Raw genomic sequence first — 21,997 nt, 5'->3', positions numbered from 1 at the left:
TTTTAATTGTGGAAACCCAAAAATATTTTATACGTAATTTAAATGGTACTAAGTAGTCGATATTCTGAAGGCGTTCTTTTATTCGAATGTTTTCTTCTCGAAGTTTTCAAGGTGAATATTTTTTTTCAAATAACTACATATCTATTAAAAAAATACATTCAGATATGTACTGTGATAAACCCCTAAACCATCCTGGAAAATTTCGGAAAAAAGCGCCTGCAACATGCCGACCACTTAACACCATTTAAATTACGTATAAAATATATTTTGTACGTTCACAAGTAAAAACAAAATATTTGGGGGTCGCGCTTGAATGAGACACTCTGTATATCTTTCCGGTTTGTTCGTCAGAATGTGTCAGGCGGTGAAATCGTGTCGGAAAAGTGAGCCATCCAAGAAGAATCGAGCGATCGGTAAGATAAATCCCCGTCGAAAAATAGGGAAAAAAAGAGGGGAGAAAAGGAGGCTTCGCCAAGCCGCGTAATAAGAGAGCCATTCAAACTTTATAAATTGAATATTATTGAGATACTAGGGTGCTGCCAGTGGCGAAGCGATCGCGCGCGCGCGCACGTTGTGACAGTGAGCGATGAGGTGGGCGTGAGTTCCCCGATTTTCTATTAAACGCCGATTTATTTATGGAATATTCAATGCGACGTGTCCCAGGGAGGAAGAGCCGGAGGTATTGAGCCGCCGAGAAAAATTCAAATCAGCTTTGTCGCGACGGGTATCTCCTTCGATGTCGGTTCTCTGCCAGGTTCGGGATTTTTCCCGCGAAAAATGCGTAATCCGTTGGGTCGACACAACCCTTGACTTCATACGGAAAATTCGGGAATTTTCGAGAGGCTGTCTACACGTTTCACCTGCAAACTAAGGAATCTTACCAGGGACACGATGGAAAATGGAACATGAAAATGTTTATCCATTTGTTTATAGCGTGTATTGTTGAAGAATTAAAAATATTATTTCTACGGATTGAACGTAGTGGTATCCATTTTCCAAATGGTTTACTTGATTCACGATAAATAAATGGTCGTGTATTTTTATCGAAACATGTAACCAGTACAAATAACCGAAGATGTGAAAAACGATACTACTAATACTCTCTCCGCCCCGTTCAGATAACACAGAAAGCCAGGCGTGTATAACTTCCAGCAGGAACAAACAGAAACCTCGACAGAGACGTGTTATATTTTATATCACGCGATTCCCTCCATCAGAACCGTAGCTATCACATCGAATTACCGGTTGGAAAAATAGTATTCCGGAATATCGCTTGCATAGCTTTTACGAGACATCAAATAACTGTGACGAATGTGCTCTATTTTCCTGGAATATTACATCGTTTCGATAGCGTGTCCACTGTTCGTACCCCTGGTGTCTAAAGTGATTAAATTTCAAATATACAGTAAATTCTCAATGAGTGATCGAGGGGTCCAATTCAAAATGGAGAAATGCAAAAGTTTATGGTAGCCATCAATTAGATTAAGAAGTTCCAAAGTTAGTTCAACCGGCCGCCACCAAGCTACGATACAAATGCACATTTCTCAACTTTTCCCGCCGTTCCAACCGTGTTACCGAGTTTTTCGAAAAAGTTTCTGATTTTTTCTTATTTTCTTATTTTATTAAAATTTGTTGTTTTTATTTCCTTTTTTTTTTTTGACAATTTAAATTAGGAGTAGGAGATGAGATAGCACTGGGATTAATGAATAACGCATACGTACCACTTAACTGTTTTTGTTATTAAAAAATTGTAAGAAAATGTACAATTGACGTATTTGCATAAATTTAACAACAGTTGCTTTAAGTACTACATACATATACGATTTTACAATATATTTATAATAGTGTTTGTATAAATTCCATGAAAGTATGCTTAAATACTACTTGTCTATACGATTCAAGAATATACTTATAACAATGTTACAATATACAGCGCGAAATTTCTGAGCATGCCGGATTATGAAAATTCTACTGTACTTTGTTACATTTTATGCTACCACGCGGTAAAAAATTTCAAAAGTACCGTGCATCATAAGGAAACTGTTTTGTCACAAAAGCTTCCTGAAGTTTTCACCAATTAGGTTGCACTGAGTAGTTGCTGGAAGCCAAACGCTCCACCTCCTCTTGCTTCTCGTTATTGTGGACGTCACTAGTGCCGTGAGAGTGGGTGGTATTCGCTTGACGTCGAGCCATTCTGCGTATGGCACTGGATTACCACGGGGCGCCCCCCAATTATATTCATACGTACAGTAATACCGAAAGTGGAGGGGGTGCAGTGCTCGCCCATAACACTGTAGTTCGCGATGTAATTGGTCGGGGTACATTAATCCTCTTTTATGGAAAAACGATTCCACTGTGGTCCATGGTTCCTATAAATTTCGTATCTTCATCGTCTATGGAACGAGAAAATTGTTTAAAAAAGGCATCCCATATCCTAGTTTTATTCTGAACCTTTATAATTAATATTCCAAACATACCGAACCCTGGTAAACGATCACTGTTGACCATCGGCCAGTTAAAAACAGTATAACCACCTATATCCTCGACGTCTCTTGTTAGAGCATACAATGAAATTATCGAACATCCTCCGTAGTCTCTCTATTGAGGGAACGATCCGGCGATTAAATACCTTGTAGTTCCTCTAAAACGGCTCCAGCCTCCATCGTTTCAGCCATTAGGCTGATTCCCCACGGCTGTGCCGGGCGCCGTTCGAAACGGACGGTATAAAACATCAGAAAGTGCATTCGAAACGATAACGAGCCATAGGCGCAGTTTCGAGCTCATTCCCCCCTCTCTCTGCCTCGAACTTCTCGTTATCGTTATATCCCCCCAAACCCTAAGCGAGAGGCGACAGCCGATTTTTTCTCGGCCGGCTCTTTTTTTCCACCCATTCCCAGTACGGGCTTTCGCTATTTTTATTAGGCCAGTTACAGAGCCCTGGCCCGAAACAATAACCATTGTTAAAGTTTTGCGGCACTTCCAGAAACACGGGGGCCGACGGTGTTTGTACGCCGAAGCTCTCCCCGTTTTGTTCGCCCACTTATACCGGGCCGAGGTGCGGCAGATTTTCAGGCAAGACGCGCACCGAGCAACCCTCTTCGCTTAGGACCTGTGCCGACTACCGCCGCACCCCCCTCCCCCAAATACCATCATTACCCGTCACTACCACCTCTTCACGGGTTCATCGGCGAGCCCGCGGGCTCACAAAAGCCGCGGCGTTGCTCGTTTTAAATGCACAGGCGGCTCCTTTAATTACGTCGCTGACCAGAAGACCGATTTACGAGCGGGGCAGACTGGTTCTTGTCGCGCCTCTGTGTGTCAAAGCCTAGAATGCGACACACTTCTCTACCACGTAGACTAGAGGAACATAGGAAGTGATACCCTAAAGGTATTAGACAGTATCTAGAGAATATTGATTCCAGTAGGAATTCAGTCTGAATGGAAAAGGTAATTGCAGTGTCTCTGTCTATAAGCGCACGCATAGGGACCAGTAATGCGATAACAGAGAGACCGAGGTCTAAAATGACAAGAAAGTATCGAGAGGATATTGGTTTCAATAGGAATTCAGTCTGAATGGAAAAGGTAATTGCAGTGTCTCTGTCTATAAGCGCACGCATAGGGACCAGTAATGCGATAACAGAGAGACCGAGGTCTAAAATGACAAGAAAGTATCGAGAGGATATTGGTTTCAATAGGAATTCAGTCTGAATGGAAAAGGTAATTGCAGTGTCTCTGTCTATAAGCGCACGCATAGGGACCAGTAATGCGATAACAGAGAGACCGAGGTCTAAAAGTATAAGAAAATATTGAGAGGATATTGGTTTCAATAGGAATTCAGTCTGAATGGAAAAGGTAATTGCAGTGTCTCTGTCTATAAGCGCACGCATTGGGACCAGTAATGCGATAACAGAGAGACCGAGGTCTAAAAGTACAAGAAAATATCGAGAGGATATTGGTTTCAATAAGAATTCAGTCTGAATGGAAAAGGTAATTGCAGTGTCTCTGTCTATAAGCGCACGCATCGGGACCAGCAACGCGATTATTAAGGGATGTAGATAAGATCCAGAGATCTTTTAGTTGATCAGCTACTGGTGTTTGTCTTGTTTAATCGATAAGGTAGAAGCGCGTTTATAAGGGGGGTGGACATTGTGATTATAGAGAGAGAGAGAGAGAATACTCTGTTTACTCTGTTCAGCAACGCTACAACTATTGGCGGGAAATAATTCTGTGAATAGAAACGGGCACACTGGATACGTAAGACAAGAGGCGCTCCAGTCCCTGTCTCTGGTTCATTCATGTACGGGGCGAGACCGAGCTAGAAGGCGGAACGAAGCCTTGACAAAGAGAGCTGATGTTAGATAACTGTGGTCGGAACGCCCCCGGTGGAAATCGAGAGCGCGTTTGCCTGGAAGTTATCGTGCATTTTGCAAGATCTTCGAACGTGCATTCAACTCTCGTGTTCCTTGCAACAACGCGGGCACCGTTTCAATGGGGCCGCGGCGGACAAAGAACTTCTGTTGGGTTTGTGGTCAGCCAAACGGAGGGGACACACATAAAACGTGTTTCGTTCAACTTGACGACGACTGATTGACACTAGTCTGACAAATATGATTCAGCTGAATCATTCAGCATATTTCTATTAAATTCATGATCGTTATTTATCAATTAGCTGATGATAAAGAGTCCAGAGAGAAGTGTCTTTAGCATTTGAGTATGGTAGCTAAGTGCTACTAGGTTAGCGGGTTGCAGCTCGATCCATATGGACAAATATGCTTCAGCATATATTTCCACTAAACTCAGAATCATTATTTATCAATTATCTGATGATAAAGAGTCCCGGGGGAGAAGTGTCTCCTTAGCATTTGAGTATGGTAGCTAATTGTTTCCAGGTCAATGGGTTGCAGTTCGATCCTTTTGTTCCGTTATTTTTCTTCAGACATTCGAAGCGCACTCACGGAGAGACGGTATCACAGTGTGTACTCACGGAGAGACGGTCTCACATGGGGTCTTTGTCGGACACAGTCTCGCTGTTCGCGGATGTCCTCGCAAGGTCTGATTCACCTTTTATACGGAATTAACTCCTAGCCCCCGCGCTTCATGCTACCTACACCTGGAACGGTGTTCCGACGACGACGACCTTGTCTGTAATTAAACTAATGGAAACCCAGCCGGGTGCTTTTATGCGATTCGAGGGTGCACGATAGACAGAGTGTACATATGAGGGGAGGCGATAGAGAGAGAGAGAGGACGCACATTGGAACGCGCAATCCATTCGGCTTCGCAACGCGACGAGCCCCGGCTTGAAAGCGGCGGGACATCCCATGCCCCAGAAAAATAATAAAATTCTATATTATGGTTCTCGTTTGTCGCCCACGACCCTTCACAGAAGCTGACAAAAGATCCTGGACTGGTGACTGGCTACCCTACACGCAACATCTCGGTATTATTTTTGTCAACTACAAAAAACTAAATTCCGTAGTATCGTGACCTGACAACTCGGAATCTCTGAAAGAATAGGTCGAAGAAGGCCGGGGTTCAATCCGCGGAAGGCAAGTGGTCTGGGATCAGGCATAGTAGACGAATATAGTCATTTAGACCCGTGGTAAAATTCCTTTGTACGCAGGCTTCACGAATCAATTGTGCAAACAATTTTATGTACATTTTCAACTTCATATGGTATATTTACGTGTAATTATTAAGAATACGACAATAGCTTCAGGTCCGTCCAATTGGCAATGCTGCATTCGTTGTATATACGAGGGTTAATGTTCTGTAGCGCAAGCGGTAGCTGTCCATCGGTGACAGTCACGGCGCGAAGGTGAATTATACACCGGTCACAGGCGACCGACACGATCTCACGTAAAATACATAGGTCATCGACGACCGACGCGACCTCACAGAGAATTCAGCGCCAGTTATTGACGATCGGCAAATCATATACGCAGAATTCCGTGCCGATCCAACTACAGACTCCTCTCGATTATCGTCCCGGACTTGGGTCCGCGCCGGGACAATAATCGCATAGGGAGAAATGCTTCGGACCCTCGTAAATTCGTTTTTTGCCCGAAGCTCGAGCCTCGGCAATGAAAATGGAGGGGCAACAAAATATGCGCTTGACAGTCCCCCTCCATCCCCCCAGTTGTGGGGTTAATGCCTGGACAATAATCGAGATGAGCCTGTAACGTAGTGTGAACGGACAGTTTTGGGTCGATCACCGGTGACCAAGTGGTGTGAAAGTGTCGAAGTAAGATTAGTATCACGGTTGCTGGACGATGAGCAATGGTGTGGACGTTGAAAGGACGAATGAAAATTTAATGGCCAGCCCCGGTGAATATTTTCAATCGAGAATATTCCGGCGAACATCGCTGCTCGATAAAGAAACACTCGATCACCGCGAGGGTGCTAGGGGCGGGGGGTGGAAAAAAGGACCGCCACCACTAGACTCCCGTGTGGATCGGAAGTCGATGCTTTTATGTACGCGGGTGTAGAACACTGTATGTACCGGGTGTCCTGATGCCCATCACCCGAGATTTCCCCGCCGAGGAGGCAGCATCCAGCCAGGCTCTAATGATGTGCGCCCCTTTTCTCGCACCAACAATCCATCTTTCTTTGACGCGTCATGGCCGAAGTGGGACGGGTCTTTGTTGGATTAATTTGAAACTTTCTCCCTTTTTTTTATCGCGACCGTGATAACGAGGCTGTGGTTGTGAACGATCTATAAAACGTTGGTTTAGGATTCGTGGCTTCTGTCCGTTTCTTTGGATTTTTCTAGATATTCTTGAGTAGAATGGTATCTTTAATTACTTTTTTTTTTGTTATTGGAAAATAGAGCATTCGGCTTTGGTTATCGGAGACTGAGCCAAAAAATTGTATCTCGTAACCGCGAAGCCACGTATGTACATGGAAAATGGTTTTCGCTGGTATACCGCAAAAAGTTATTCATTTTTGTAAATTTTTAATTTTTAACGGTTACCCGCCCACACACTCCATTTGCTGTTACGCGTCCGGTTCTCGATTTTCCTCTGGTTGTTCTTTTCTTCAATTTTACAGACCAGCTACTATGAGCGTAAAGCTGCGTCTTCACTGTATAGCATAATACGTTATATAGGAAAGTTGTAGCAATTGTTAGAAGGACAGAATAAAAATGTTACATAACATGTTTCGCGTTGTATGGCTTATAATAGTTGTCCATCAATTGTCACGCCATTATTAACAATGAGATACGAAATGTTATACAAACTTGTCCAAAACGTATAATCTTGTAACAACTTATAAAAACATGTTGTATAACAAAGTTCATAAAACAATGTGTTGTATAACACTGTTTTGCTACATAGTGTAGATGCAGCTTAACATTAGAACTATCAAGCAAGTCAAAATGACTTGCCAATACACTCTTACAACGATGATTAAAATAACAATCCATTTTCTCAGATTTTTTGTAACTTTTATTACGATACGATATTAAAAAAATTAGTTCATTTATAAATTTGAAAATCTTCAAAAGTTTGCCATATATATCGATCAATCGAAAAAGATATGTGTTTATCGTTGGTAGTTCTAGTGTTAAGAAACCCACGCTTCCGTCGAGAACTTCAGCGTCCTCAGTATATCAGACCCATTATTGCCCTGTCATTGCTACTAAATTCGATCAAGAGTAAAAGTAGTTTCTTGATCGGCGCAGGGCGAGAAAGGGTAAGCCTGCTTGCTGACCCCTTTGAAAAAACCGAGTTTATGTACCGGAAACTTTTTCACGGAGCCATCGTCGTAGCCCGTGCACGCGGACAAAATGGTGTCGTTGACCAACACGGCGACAGAGTGGACAAAAAAAAAAAAAAAGAAACGAAACAGGCTAGTAAAAACACGGGAATTCCGATAGAAAAGCAGTTTCTCGTGTTGGATCGTATATCTGTTAAACGATAATAAGAGGACTGCTGGGCGAAGCCGCGGCTTCGATACACGGTATCGTTCAATAGACATTACGGGTACGATCTTGGAAAATGGTAAAATCGCGGTGTCCTGGGAGTGGCAAATGGAAAATGGATCCCTCGTACGATTTTAGTGCGCCACGTGCTCTGTTGGATTCGGTGAGGAGAGAGAACGTGTATTGCCTCGTTGCATCCCCGCGTTACTATCTTCCGTCGTATCGTAAGCCCCCTCTCGAATTCGCATTTCTGATAATGGTGAATTCTGGTAAATTCTGAATGATCCCGGATGGCAACCGATATACACACGCCTAGGAATACTGCGATCTGACTGGTAAGATATTTACCTAACCGCGTCGGGACCGTTTCTATCGGCAAGAATTATTTTTGTATTTTTGAAAAAAGTTTTTTGGTCTTAGAAACAAATTCCGAAACGTTCACTTATTCTACATTTCATAATATCGTTCACACATTGTTTATTAGACAATTTTCAAAGTTTCACAATGCCAGATGAAGACGAATTTATAATAGTTTATACTTTATCATTTCAGAATATCTTGTACATTGTTTCACAATTTTATAGTGTCAGATAAATAAATCAAGTACGTTGTATTTAATAGAATATTGAAATTCTAATATTCTAATGTTTTAATGTAGTTATTAGAAACGGAGTGGAATTATCAGACGCGCTATTGAACTGGACTTGGCCTGTTCATTGCATTCCATTTCTACCTACCACTATGACGAATACACGCGTTTCAGATTAATTTCCAATGTCGATTTTCTCAAAAACGAAGTCTGAATGAGCAAAATTCATGTATATTTTCAACTTTATTTTTCACGTAGTATCTAGCTGTATCATCAGTTACATGACACCCTGTATATTATTGGAAATATAATAAAAAAAAAAACCCTGCACAGTCAGTAGCTATTTCGCGTATGATATGCTCTTCCATTGGTTCGAGGATCAGAAGGACTTAATTTTCAATCAGTCATCCATTCTTTTAATTTCTTTCATCGGTAACGAAGAATTCGGGTGGGTATTCCAATAATCACCTGTAATTAGTTCCCTATAACGCAAAAACTCGTTGTGCTCTCTCGGTGCGCAGTCCGTTATACGGGTTCGCTGCGCGTGCTTAATTGAGTGCGTTAATTAAGGGTGCGATTGAACGCTATGGACCACCCCCTCACCCCCCATCCTTGGCCAGCTTGTCCGCGCTCTGGACACTCTTATTCGTTCTGCGGTCACGGACCCGACAGTCCGTATATGCTTGTTTGTATCCTACCGCGCGTCGAAGGGTTGCGAAATGAACAGTTTAATAACTGTTTAACCCCTTATTGTCCCGATGGTTTGAATTTCCAATGGTTCGGGAGATAATGAGTCGGCGGGTGTATAGATCCTTGCGAAATGTCTTGTTGTGAAACTATGCTACCGTATTTAATATTTCACCCGTTGATTATTAACCGCTCACCACTTCCTTCATGCACACCTCCATTGGTACTATTGAGTAGCTATTATTTTAATCTTTCAGTTTGAGTAATGGCAAATTCGTGATGAAAGTTTGGAATACATTTCACTCTTTTAGTAATTTTTGAATGGTTGAATGATTTGAATTATCTGAATACGTTGAATAATCTGAACACTGAACCCTTTGAATACTCTGAGTAGTCCGAATAATCTAAATAATCTGAGAAGTCTAAATACTCTGAATACTCGGAAGACTCTGAATACTCGGAATACTCGGAATACTCTGAATACTCGGAATACTCGGAATACTCTGAATACTCGGAATACTCTGAATACTCGGAATACTCGGAATACTCGGAATACTCGGAATACTCTGAATAATGTGAATAGTCCGAATAATCTGAATAGTTTCAATAGTCTGAATAATCTGATTGGTTTGAATAGTCTGCATAATCTAAATACTTCAAATAATCTCTGGACCTGAATAGTCTAAGTAGGCTGAATAGAATGAATTTCCTAGAGTTCGAAGATATATGTCCATTCCAGTTGACTCGCGTGACTATAATTTCGTGGCATGTGAAGGCACGAGACGCGTAAGTAATTAGAATTATCCGGCCGTGGGGGCCATTTAAATATTTATCAGTTGTCACGAACAAAGCGTCTCGTTTTCGAAGCTAAACAACAAGCTGATCAAATTTTCGGGTTAGGGGTTGAGCGGAGGGGGGCGAAGTTGATGGCAACATGGAGAACAAAGTTTACTTACCGGTTGCGCGAGAACGGGGATTAATTTGGTTTGCGTGGTGTTTTTCAGGGGGTTCGAAAGACGTCCCGGGGCTATATTACTTTCACCGCTGTTGTAGACACTGATACACGAATTTTAACGATACCGAATTACCGTGCGTCGAGCACAAAAAGTGCGCACCGTGTATAATTTTATATCCCCGCACGGGGAAACCGACCGCGGCCGGTGGGCGTACGTACTACATTTCCCGTAGAAATTGAATACGAGCTATCAATGTGGAGTTTAATATGAAATTTTATAATCAACGTGCCTTTAGCCTCGCGGGCCACGTATTATTTGCGAGCGAAATTACGCAAAATGCCCGGGCTTTTAATAACATGCTGCATTTAATCATTTCCACGTTTCCAGCCCACGTCGTATATTCATCGTATCCTCCACCCTCCATATATACCTATATAATCGCTTCATTCCCACTTGCATGCATTCCTTTAATTTTTATAATCTCCAGCTTCCACGAGGCTCCTCGAGAGAGATCCTTTACTTTGACTACTCATCCTTTTTGTCTCGTTCTATAATCCCCCGAAAACGAATCCCTTATTCTGGTACGAAATTCACAAGAAACGACAAAGGAGAAGCTTCTCAAGGCTCTCTCGCTCCTTTTCGCCCCATAAATTTAATCGGCTTCCGGTTTATCGGCTTCAGCCTTCGATCAAGAACCGAACGCTCTATCTCGCCCGAAGACGAGGCTGGTTTTCTCTTCGATATATTCTGCATTCCGTGGTCCAGGCGTCGAATGACGAATTTATTAAAGGATCGAACAAGAATGATCCACTTGTGTTTAAATGATGCAGATAAGACTACCGAAACTATCGATTATGTTTCGTTCTTTCCCACGTCAAAAATCCACCCGGTCTTGTCTTCGGACTTCAAAGTTAGGGGACTTCATTACCAGTTGCGAATTCTGCGGATTCCTTTCCCCCGAGTAATATTTCCTGGAAGTGAAAGAAGAATGCGTCGCGATGCTAAATCACAACGACTAGGAATTTGGTGTATTTAATATCTTAACCCTGATGTCATCCTGACGGTGTGCTGCTGAAATTGTAGTTGGCGGAAGGACAGGCTGTCAGGGTGACTGTACCCTATAGGGCACCTAAGTATCTAAAAAATGTTTATAATCACATTTTTTGGGTGCAATCAATACGTTACTCCATGGAGCAGTGATATCAAAAGATATCTCAGGCAACGGAGGGCCATAGATCGAGTTAGGCCCAAAGGCTTATATAAAAAACTACTCCTGCTCTATCACTTGGTATCGTTCGATATTTTAACTGGTAGCAGTTATTTCTAGACTTCAAAAACTACGTTTCTACTCATCGACAATCAAGATTTACTGACATTTTAAGTATAATATCCGTATTATCATAAATCCCATCCTCTTTGCGGGTAAAGTCCCGTTAGCTCGCCTAGATGAATTTCACTGATCTCAGAATCACCTTGTCATGGTAAAAGTGGAAGCATATTTTCGAGTTGCGAAGAACTTTCGTTAATTGCGCGACGGGGCGTTCTATTCGGCCCGGTAATTGATTCCTTTCCTCAGCGAAGGTATCCAGCGGCCCTCCAGGATACGAATCAATTTCGCTCCAGACGCGTTTCTTAACCTCGCGAAAATTAAGCAAACTGTGCCGCGTTTGCTCGTCCTCCACCTCCATTAATCTCAGTCGGTGCGCGCGCCCCGCGTTTATTTGGTCACTGTTTACGAGTTCCTTAATCGCGGCCCGTGTCGCCTCGGGACGCCTGATGGCCGACGGATCCTCGTTACCTTCTCAAAGCGCGACGCGCGATTGTGAGGAAAGGGTCTCGCCTACCAGCTGGCTTCCCGGGATGCATTCTTAAATCAGTGGTTGCCAAGCTGCCAGGGGGATTTAACGATCCCTCTCACGGGAATATCGTTTAACTTTGCGTTCCACCGCCGAGAAATTCACCCCTTTACGTTTTACGATTTTACGAACTACACGCCCGGAGATCTAGCAATTCGTATCATTTACAGTTGTCATTCCGGGGAGTATTTTGTTGAAAAAATACCGCACGAAATAGCCGAGCGAGCAATCTTCTGTCGAGGCGACGAGAGGTTCAGGATGCTGTATTCGTTTGCTCGACCCCACTACAAATCACCAGTTTTCGATCCGCATTAATCTCCAGGACTTGCGAGAGTGTGATCGAAGAAGAGGATCTCCGTTTCGAGACTGGCTCACCCATGAATTTCCTTCCCTATTATGGTTCGTCTGCAGACCTCTAACTCTTTCCTGGTAGATTGGATCCCTCTGTTCTGTCTCTTACTCGTCCATGGTGTTAGTATACAAAATTTCTTCCGGAGCCTCATATTTCTATTGGGCTACAAATAGAGAGGTCAGAAAAATCGTGAAAAATTCGCTGACCCAATTACCACTTGGGAGGACCATTTTCCAATAATTTCCCCGTCAGACAATTCTCCGCCAGGCACGGCTGCAGCCACCGTTCTCAAGTCCTCGTACCCTCGAACCAGGAAAAACAAAAGTTCTACTTTCACCTTCGAGGACCCGTCGGGGTCGTGACGCCTGGGGGACGGCGGAGTGGGGGGAAAACTCGACGGAGGCGTAATCGGCCTACTGGGAGTCGGGTTGACGATGGAAATCGCGGGAACGAAGAAAACGCCGGCAAACTGATCGGAAAACGAGGATTCGGTCGGGCCAATCGAGCATTCGATACGGCCGTGCGCGCACGACACAACACACACACATACCAAACGGGCCCGATTCCCATCGGGGATACACCGTGACCGACCATAGCCAACCCGGTGACGGGCTTTAAATAAATAAAGACCGAGTCCGAGAAGGGAGTCAGGGAAAGACGGAGGGGTTGCTTTGGCATAGGACGAATGGGAAATCGAGGAAGGGGAGCAACGACCAGGGGAGGCGCATCCTGGGAGCCATGCATCAAGCCCTATTACCCCCGGCAACCTAACTGCTGCTTGGCAGACGTAACTGAAATCCAGGGGAATCTGCTCACCTTATGCCTCTGTGGGGCTCACGGGTCGATGATTTTGGGGACAGGTCTCTACTTAGGAACTGTACCGATTGAGGTTAGGGTACGTTGCTGCTCTTGTGGAGGCTGGGTTCAGATAATTTTCTTATAGTCCAAGAAGGGTGGATTTGTCTTCCTGGTGTTTAGGGCACCGAAGTTACATTTTAAAGATACATATATGCCAGAGTGACATTGTGGGAAGTCTATGGGATTCACAGATAGATGATTTTGGGTTAGGGTCTTACTTGGGAGCAGTAAGGATAGACAGTCAGTGTTGGGATTGGGTTTTCCTGGTTTCCTGGGCACCTATGATCCATTTTAAAGATATGTGTGTTCCAGAGTGACATTCTAGGTAGCTTATGGGATTCACAGATAGATGATTTTGAGTTAGGGTCTTAATTGGGAGCCGCAAGGATAAACAGTCAGTGTTGGGATTGGATTTTCCTGGTTTCTTGGGCACCTATGATCCATTTTAAAGATATGTATGTGCCAGACTGACATTGTAGGTAGCTTATGGGATTCACAGATAGATGATTTTGGGTTAGTATTTTGCTTGGGAGCAGTGAGACTGTCAATGTGGGGGTTGCCTCTTCCTGTTTTTTTTTCTAGGTACCTAGGTCCCATTTTAAAGATACATCTGTGTTAAGCGCATTTCCTAAGCAACCCATGGGATTTACGGATAGATAATATGGGTTTAGGATTCTGCTTAGGAACACTAACCACAAGCTAACAACTTCGAAATTAGACCTTTGTGACTTTTAGGACAGTTTCATTAATCACAGTAAAGAGATTGAACGAGCGCTATCGAATAAGAATGCAACACTCAGTTTACGGTGTCATCGATTTTGTCCGTTTCATGAATGCCAGTCATCGGCGTGGAATTGTGTAACAGCGATTTGTCCACGTTTAGCGGCGTCGTTATCGTGGCATCGGTCGTGCATAATTCTGTTTGAACGAATCATTATTGCGGTCATCCGTATATACGTGCCCGGTAAATCCATTTACAGTCCAGCTGTCGATTGTTCCACGGCATTAATTTACGAAGGATGATTGATGCTGAGCCGTGTGGCGCATCCTCGGCGAAGGTGAGCCGGAATAAAACGCAAGAAAACGACAAGTCGTTTCCACGATTCACCGTCGATCTAGATTCACAAAGGAGGTTCCGAACCCGAAAATTCTCATTTTAGTGAAACTTCGCGTGAATGTAGAGCATATTGAAGTATGCTAGGACCCCTCTTTTCCTGCCATAATTCACTGTGAAGGGGTGAAATCAACCCTTAATGTTTTCGCGTTTCTACGTTAATTGAGCATAACTTTATAACTGTGCGAGATCGAACAGCAACTTTAATATAGAAATTGTCCAGTTTTTTGTAGGCTGTTACACTACCAACAGAAAAATTTTCTACGACGCTACATTTATAAACAAATTAATTTTTAATTTAAATTCTTGTAACTGTAAGGGATAGAGATAATTATTGAATGCAAAAAATGTAAATATATCAATGGTTTATTGAAATATGTAAGCCTATGATTTTTATAAATTTTTTCATTTACAAAAATAATTTTCCACTCTTGTATTTATACGCTTATGCTTGTACAGTAGGCAACAAAAGTATTCATACACCCAGTTGGACGTGGGCAAGAGGGTTAGGAAGATCGAATACAAAATACGTAAAACAATATCTTCTGAATCTATTCCAACTCTCTGTAGGAAGTAAGAAAAAAAAAAGTATTAAGCAAATATCCCCTCACGCACACGCCACGTTGTCGCCCTTCGGTTCTCGAGATTTCTTCGCCGATTTCGCGATGATCTTTATCGTCGCGAACGGGTCACGCGAGCCATGGAAAACTCGAATTCCTGATTTCCTCCCGGCGGTTCCCCTCGCCCCGATGAAAGATCACAGGCGTCCGCGCCGGGGAACCGTGACGAGGGAAAAAGTTTTTACGGAAACACGATAAAAACGAGCCCACAATTCCGTCGCCGATGATGGATGGGATTGCCACGCGACTGAATTAAGCCCTCGTTTGGCATTGTTAATTTGTTACGCGCCTTCCCGGGGTCACGGAACGATAAACCGTTCCGCGGTTTTGATGTTCGGGTGATTTGTCAAACGGAATGAAAAAGTGATTAACCGCGATGGGAAATAATTGGTGACAGTGTACGGTCGACCCTGTTCCTTCGAGCAATGGTCCCTAGCTTTAATTTCACCTTCCAGCCTAGTAGAATAATTATGGCACTGGGACACCAATTGATATTGGCTAATACTTCAACCTTCATATAAACTTTACCGTCTCAGATATTATATTTTTAATTAATAATTTCTTATGAATTTATGAAAGTTTATAATACTATGTATCCGGGATTGGGTCTTATTTGGGGGTTGCGAGAATGGACTGTCAGTGTGGTGGTTGGGTCTTCCTGGTTTTTTGGGTACATAGGTTCCATTTTAAACATATATCTGTGTTATGCGGATTTTGTAGGTAACCTGTGGAATTTACTTGGGGTTCGGCTTAGATAATATATTCATAAATATATATATATCCGTAATAGAATTTATGAAAGTATGTTATACCATCTATCTGGAATATAAACCTCCGTCGTGTAATAAAGATCGATACGTTGGCTGAAAATATTGGAAGTTTGCGTGGTATGCAACGGAAGAATCAGTCAATAGTTCTCGAACTTGCCGTTAGAGGGTTACGCGGTCAATCCTCTTCCCGCAGGTCTCATCGCGCCACCGTTACCAATATATAAACCCTACAGGTCAGCCTTCAAACGTCACATTTCTATCAGACTGTTTACTACCTCTTCTTATGCGTAGAGTTTACCAGTTAAAACTATTAATTGACAATGAAAATGTAAATATATGCCAGTGATGGAATATAAAAAGGCTAGGTCTGTGAAGTTGGCACCCCCAATAAATTAAGAACATGATATCAATACTCCCATGTACATTTTTCAATAATTTTTAAGTGGGGTATGATTGTCCATGATTTGGTCGTATCAGTTCAACTCAAATTTTCGTTTGTCCACCATTAAAAAAAAAGCTATAATTCAATTGTCTATAACTTTTTTGTGATGGATGGAAAATTTTAGTCGGACAAATGTGAACGAACGAATACTGTTTGTTGTTCATAAAAATTTGTACACAGACCTCATAGGGCTCACTTAAGTTGGCATATCGGATAATGGCAGCGTTTAGGAAATTAAAAAGCAATGGATTAGACATAGACGGAGTAAGCTAAGTGGAACATCGAGGGACATTTCGATCTCCCGATTCCGTAGATCCTCTTTAGCTCCGGCAGTTCGCCGCCCGTCGCCAACTACGAAGTTAATCCTTAACGTATGTCGCGATTTCGCGATCTGCATACTGCTTACCCCGGAGTAATTTCTCCGGGACTTGGGGTCGATTCTCAGGAGCAACGGAGGGGGCCTTTTCGGGAGGGCGGGGGTGATGCTACAGCACGAAATGGTTTGCCCAACGTATTAAGTCGTCGGCACGGCAGGATTAACGATCCTGCCAACGCCTTGCGATTTTCGTTTGCGCGAAACGCACCGGTGTTCGTGCTAATTCAACTGTCTGCGTTATTAGATTCTTATTAAGACTATTCGCAGTTACCTTTGGTTTTATTTCTATTCTTTTTTTTTTTTTTTTTACAATTTATTTCGGAACGTTGCAAACCATTTAGAAGTGATTTATACACTGAATGAACACACTTTGTCCATTGTAGACGTACCCTATTCACGCTGCCATTGAATTCCTTCACAAAACCTACACTCTTCAGTAGCGCACGGTTTTTTGTTACATTGTTTAACTCAATTAAAAGTCGCATATTAATTTCTGTTCCAGGTAAGATTTTTGGTCTCTCTTCGACTCCATTCCCATTGACTCGTGCAAGCAGCTGGGTAAGTTAATTAAATTCCCCTGGGAAACGTTCCTTTGACTACACTGCCGTGATTAAAATGCAAACGAAAATCTGGCTACCTGTGGCCAATGTGTCGACAATTGATTTTGTTACGCTGCATTTTTGTCTGAAAAGATCTGAACTGAGGTTCGACGCCAGTATAGTTTTATTCCAGTGTATAGTATGGCGCTAGGTACAATTCCAGGAAAGTTACTAGGATAAAAAGTAGCAGCCTGGTTTGAAATTCAGGTTCTTTCGATGTTAACATTGTGGAAGCAAGATGCAGTGACAAATGAAATCGAAGTTGAGGGTAGCATGTTCCTGTCTGCTACCTGGTTGCAATTAGACACGGGTATAATCTCGAATAGCGTGACCTTGTAATTATTTCACTGTCCACTTCTTAATTTTACAGTAATTAACGAATGTACTTGAATGTCACGTCGACTCATTCCATCTGGGTTTCGTCCTCTCTATCCAAAAACTGGACTTAGAATCCTATTACCATTTAATACCCTACCAAATTTTTTTGCTCCTATTAGTCAGTTAGACTCCATTCTATCAATAATTTCTATGTGACTAAATCTAACCAAGACTATGACCTAACTCAGGTAATCATTACTGTCAGTGACCAGACAGACATTCGAAAGTTCTGCAGTTGTTCCTCACTTTTGATCATTATCCAAATCCCTCAAAGATTCATGTACATTTTCTTCCCCCCAGGATTGCTTATAGGGTAAAGATCCACAAAAATTGCGTCCCCAATCTCGTTATTCATTCACCCAATCATCAACTCTCTCCTGGTAATCAGGTTACCACTTTCGAGGGAGCCGGTTGCTCGAGCGTCCTCGACTTCGACGAGGGTGAATCGGTTCATTGTGCAATCGATCCTGATCAACGACGACCGTTTCTGAACAATCAGTCCTGAAGAACCCATCGAAGGTCCTCCTGGTCCACGAGTTTTCCGTCGTTTTTGCTCCAGACCTCGACAAAGACGTGATTACGCTCGAGTTTTTCAGTCGTTTTTCTCTCGCGTTGCCCTGTCCCTACAAACAGGTTACGATTGTCCCACTAATTTATCATTTTCCTGATCGTTCGATTAAGACTGACCTATTCTTTTTCCACGGGAAAGGTGTCTCTGCCTTCGCTGATGAGATCTTGAGAAACTCCTTACAGCCACGGCAAGAGCTAAGAAGCCCAGAAAGTCTGAAGAGATTCTGAATTCTAATGAAATTTTCAATGCTTCAGTTCGCTTCAAACGAAGATTAATGGAAGCTATCGACCCTTCCCTTCGGAAAACAGTTTTAATCCCGCTGTTTCATAACTACTCCCTGCTCCCTCGAACAGCCTGTACAAAATTTTTAATTTATACCGTTTCCGCGGAATTCCGGAATCAGTTGCGCGAAACCGTTGAATCCTTAACTTCCTCAGGAAAGCCTCGAGGACTACCCCGATCGGGTTAAAATTCAAGCAGCCTCTGCACAATAGGTAGCTCGATTGTTACAATTCAGTTAACTTTAAGAAGCTCAAGTTTTCCGGGCGGATAAAATATACACGTCTATTCCAAAAATTCACTGAACAACCAAAGGCAGAAAGGCTGATAGAGACCAGGATTACTTTGCCTGACTATAAGACAATACGGTTTAGCTCATCCTGTACCCCTATGCACTGAGATTAATAATTGGTTGTAGTCTTGACAGATGGTATATACATAGACTGTACCATCTATGAAACTGTCATTCATCTCGTAGGTGTTGTAGAGAGCAAGAAAGTTCTCAGGGGTGCTAAGTTGGACTGAGAATAACTTAGCACAGGTGACAGCTTCCTCACTCCCTTTAACATCTATGAGCAAAATGACAGACCATAGTCTACAACACAATCGATGAAACTGACATTCTTCTTGTAGGTACTAAAGAGAACAAAAAAGCTGTCACCAGTGCTAAGTTATTCTCAGTCCAACTTAGCACCCCTGAGAACTTCCTTGCTCCCTTTAACATCAACAAGTAGAATGACAGTTTCACCAACACTAAAATCTCCATACCACCTATCAGGACTAGAATCGATTATTAATCTCAGCGTCGGGGTATCCACGACGAGCAAAACCGTATTGTCTCACATCCAGGCAAGGAGTCATCACAGAGTTAGATCCCCGAAGCTGAAGCGACGAAAAACCAGGCCAGGGGAAAAAAAGACTCGCGAAAGAGGTGAAGCTGAACGAAACAGGGTTAGTAAAGACATGATCCTCGAACGTCGGGGTGGGATGGTGTGGCGAACGTGGGCGGTGGGATGAACGAAAGGTTGGCGGGGGGAGGGGGAAGCACCGCGAGCAGCGTAGAGCCACGGAGAGAGAGAGAGAAGCTTCGGTGTCCCTCTGTAGCGCGCAGACTCGACGCGACTCGTGGAGATTCGCGGCTCGTCGGCGTGCTCTCGCTCGGGATTGGCGACGTACGCGTCGCCGGGGCGCGAGGAGCAGGGGCTCTGACGTTTGAAAGCCGCGTATACGCCGCGACACGACCCGGCTGCGGCGACGGTGGCGGTGGAGGCCTACGCGGCCGCCCGCGAGAGAGACGCTCCTCAGTTGTGTCAAGCTAGGCGATCGAGTAGGACGCTCTTTAATCGTTCCCACCTCCGAGTTACTCTCTCACGTACACACACACCACACGTACACATCCCACACACACACCCACCACCACCACTACCACCAACCACTCTCTCCTTCTCTCTTTCACCTCCATTCGAATTGGTCCACCGCGTAGCTCGCTGTTTCTTTGCCCAGTACCGGTACACACGTGCACACAGACAGACAGACACACGCGGCCGCGCTGTTTTCCCTCTCCAACCCCCAGCTTCGAGATATCTCTAAGTGATCCCTTCTACACACTCACTGTCACTCCTGTGCCCCGTCTAATCGCGTTGCCGATCCACACACCACGTTCAACCGCGCGCCCGATAGTCCGGAATACTCGGCTGAACCTCTTTTAATATCGACGGCACGAAACTTCGTACCCTCCCCCGAAGCAAGAGGAACCATCTGGGGTGTCGAGGAGATGCGTAGAGGTGAAAACGCTTGAAATATTCCTGCGAACCACGCGCGAGGACATCCACACGTGTGATATTTACTCTACTTGGGAGTCTGCAAGGCTCTGAAGTCCGAGCTAATTGGGGAGAGACAGAGCCGAACGCCGTCTTAGCCACGCACATGCATGCACAGGGGCTCTTTTTGATCACAGTCTGATTGTCCCACTCCTGTCCGACCGTGTGTGTGTGTCTGTGTGTGTCGAACGCGCGGGAGTCGTCTGTCCTCGCGCGGCAGTGAGAGAACCAGTTGGCTACCATCGAGAGAGCTTGCTGCTTTTGCCCTGAACTCGGACGGACGGGTTCAAGGTCAACCCCCATCGTCACCGTCGTCGTGGTCGTTGTTCTTACGCTCGCACAGAGTGTTGGGGACAGTTCTCTGATAGAAGTTGACTGGCGAAAGAACCGAGTGGAAGAGAAAGAGGGATCCAGAGCAGGAGGATCTTAAAGCAGATCGCTGAAGAAGGGTCGGTGGAAAGAGAGAGGGAGAGAGAAAAAGAGAGAGAGGGTCCCGTCGAGTGAGGACGCGAGGCCGATTCCAGGAGTCTCGGAGATTTATATTTTTGTCGTGCGCGCGTGGCGGGTCGCGTCTCGTCGTGTGAAACACACTAACAGAGAGATTGAGCGAGAGGGAGGGGAAAGGGTGACCACAATTCGTAGTCGTGCGGACGTTAGATGATCTATATATCCGAGGGTACCAAAGCCGGAGAGACTGAGCGATCACACTGAGCGTAGATGCGATTATAAATAAGGTAGACACGTAAGGAGAAAACAAAAAAAAAATCACGTTCGTGAAAGGCAACAGACGCAGCGGGGTTAGGCTTTGGCCCCCCGGTGTCGCCTAATTTTAATCCAATTATTAGACGTAAAACGGAAGTTCTCGTAAGTAAACTAGGATATTAACGCGTATATAAGTATATAGGAGATGGTCGCGCGTGAATCATGAGCGACTGATCGATTTAAAAAGAGAATCGCGTCAAGACAATCAAGCACAGTAGTAGAGGATTGGGCATAAATCGAAGAAAAAACGAGAGGTGTGAGGGTAGCTCGCGAGAAGGGTTTTCTTTTGCCCACTCCCTCCTTCCCTCCTCCCCCTCGCGTCTGAGAAGAAGCGAGCCCGGAAAAAAATAAAAATAAAAAACAAATCAAGTTTCGTGTCTCTTCATGTGATCTCCAGCCTCTGTACCAGAATCTACGTGTGTCTGAATACATACGGTCTCTATATACCTATAAACATAGATATATGTATATATACACCTCTATACATATATATTTACATACGACATATTATATATATACATATATATATTTACATTTATATATATATATACATACGTTTATATGTATACACTCCTCGCACATATCCGATCGTTCGGGCTACGACATCGCTGATTTTTTTCACCCCCGCTAAATGATCAGCCGTACAAAGCGGCAGTACAACGAGAGCGGAACAGACAAAAAAAAAAATACAAGAAACCGCTGCCTCGTTGACGGAAAGGAAGAGAGACAGAGAGGTCTAGCCCGATCGTATTCTTCCCTGTGCCTCGCTTCGAGGGGCGTTCTCTTGTCAATCTTCGTGACAATCATTTTCAGCTAGGCTCCCGGTAGCGTGTATATCTCGACTAAGGTGTATCTCTTTTTAATCGCGGCGAAAATTTCCTCGACGTGGCCGGCGCCGATACGCGTTTAAAGCGGACCCGGCTGGTCGATTCTCGAGAGAAGGATAAGGGATTTTGGAAGAAAGAAAGTGAGAGAAGTAATATCACGTACCTACGACGTTTCAATTAACGTACGAGCGAGCTTTTCGCGCAACCCGACGAAGAC

This window comes from Dufourea novaeangliae, unplaced genomic scaffold, assembly GCF_001272555.1.
Source record: "Dufourea novaeangliae isolate 0120121106 unplaced genomic scaffold, ASM127255v1 scaffold72, whole genome shotgun sequence".
NCBI lineage: Eukaryota > Metazoa > Arthropoda > Insecta > Hymenoptera > Halictidae > Dufourea > Dufourea novaeangliae.
The sequence above is the reverse complement of the archived record's forward strand: the minus strand, read 5'-3'. Positions refer to the sequence as shown.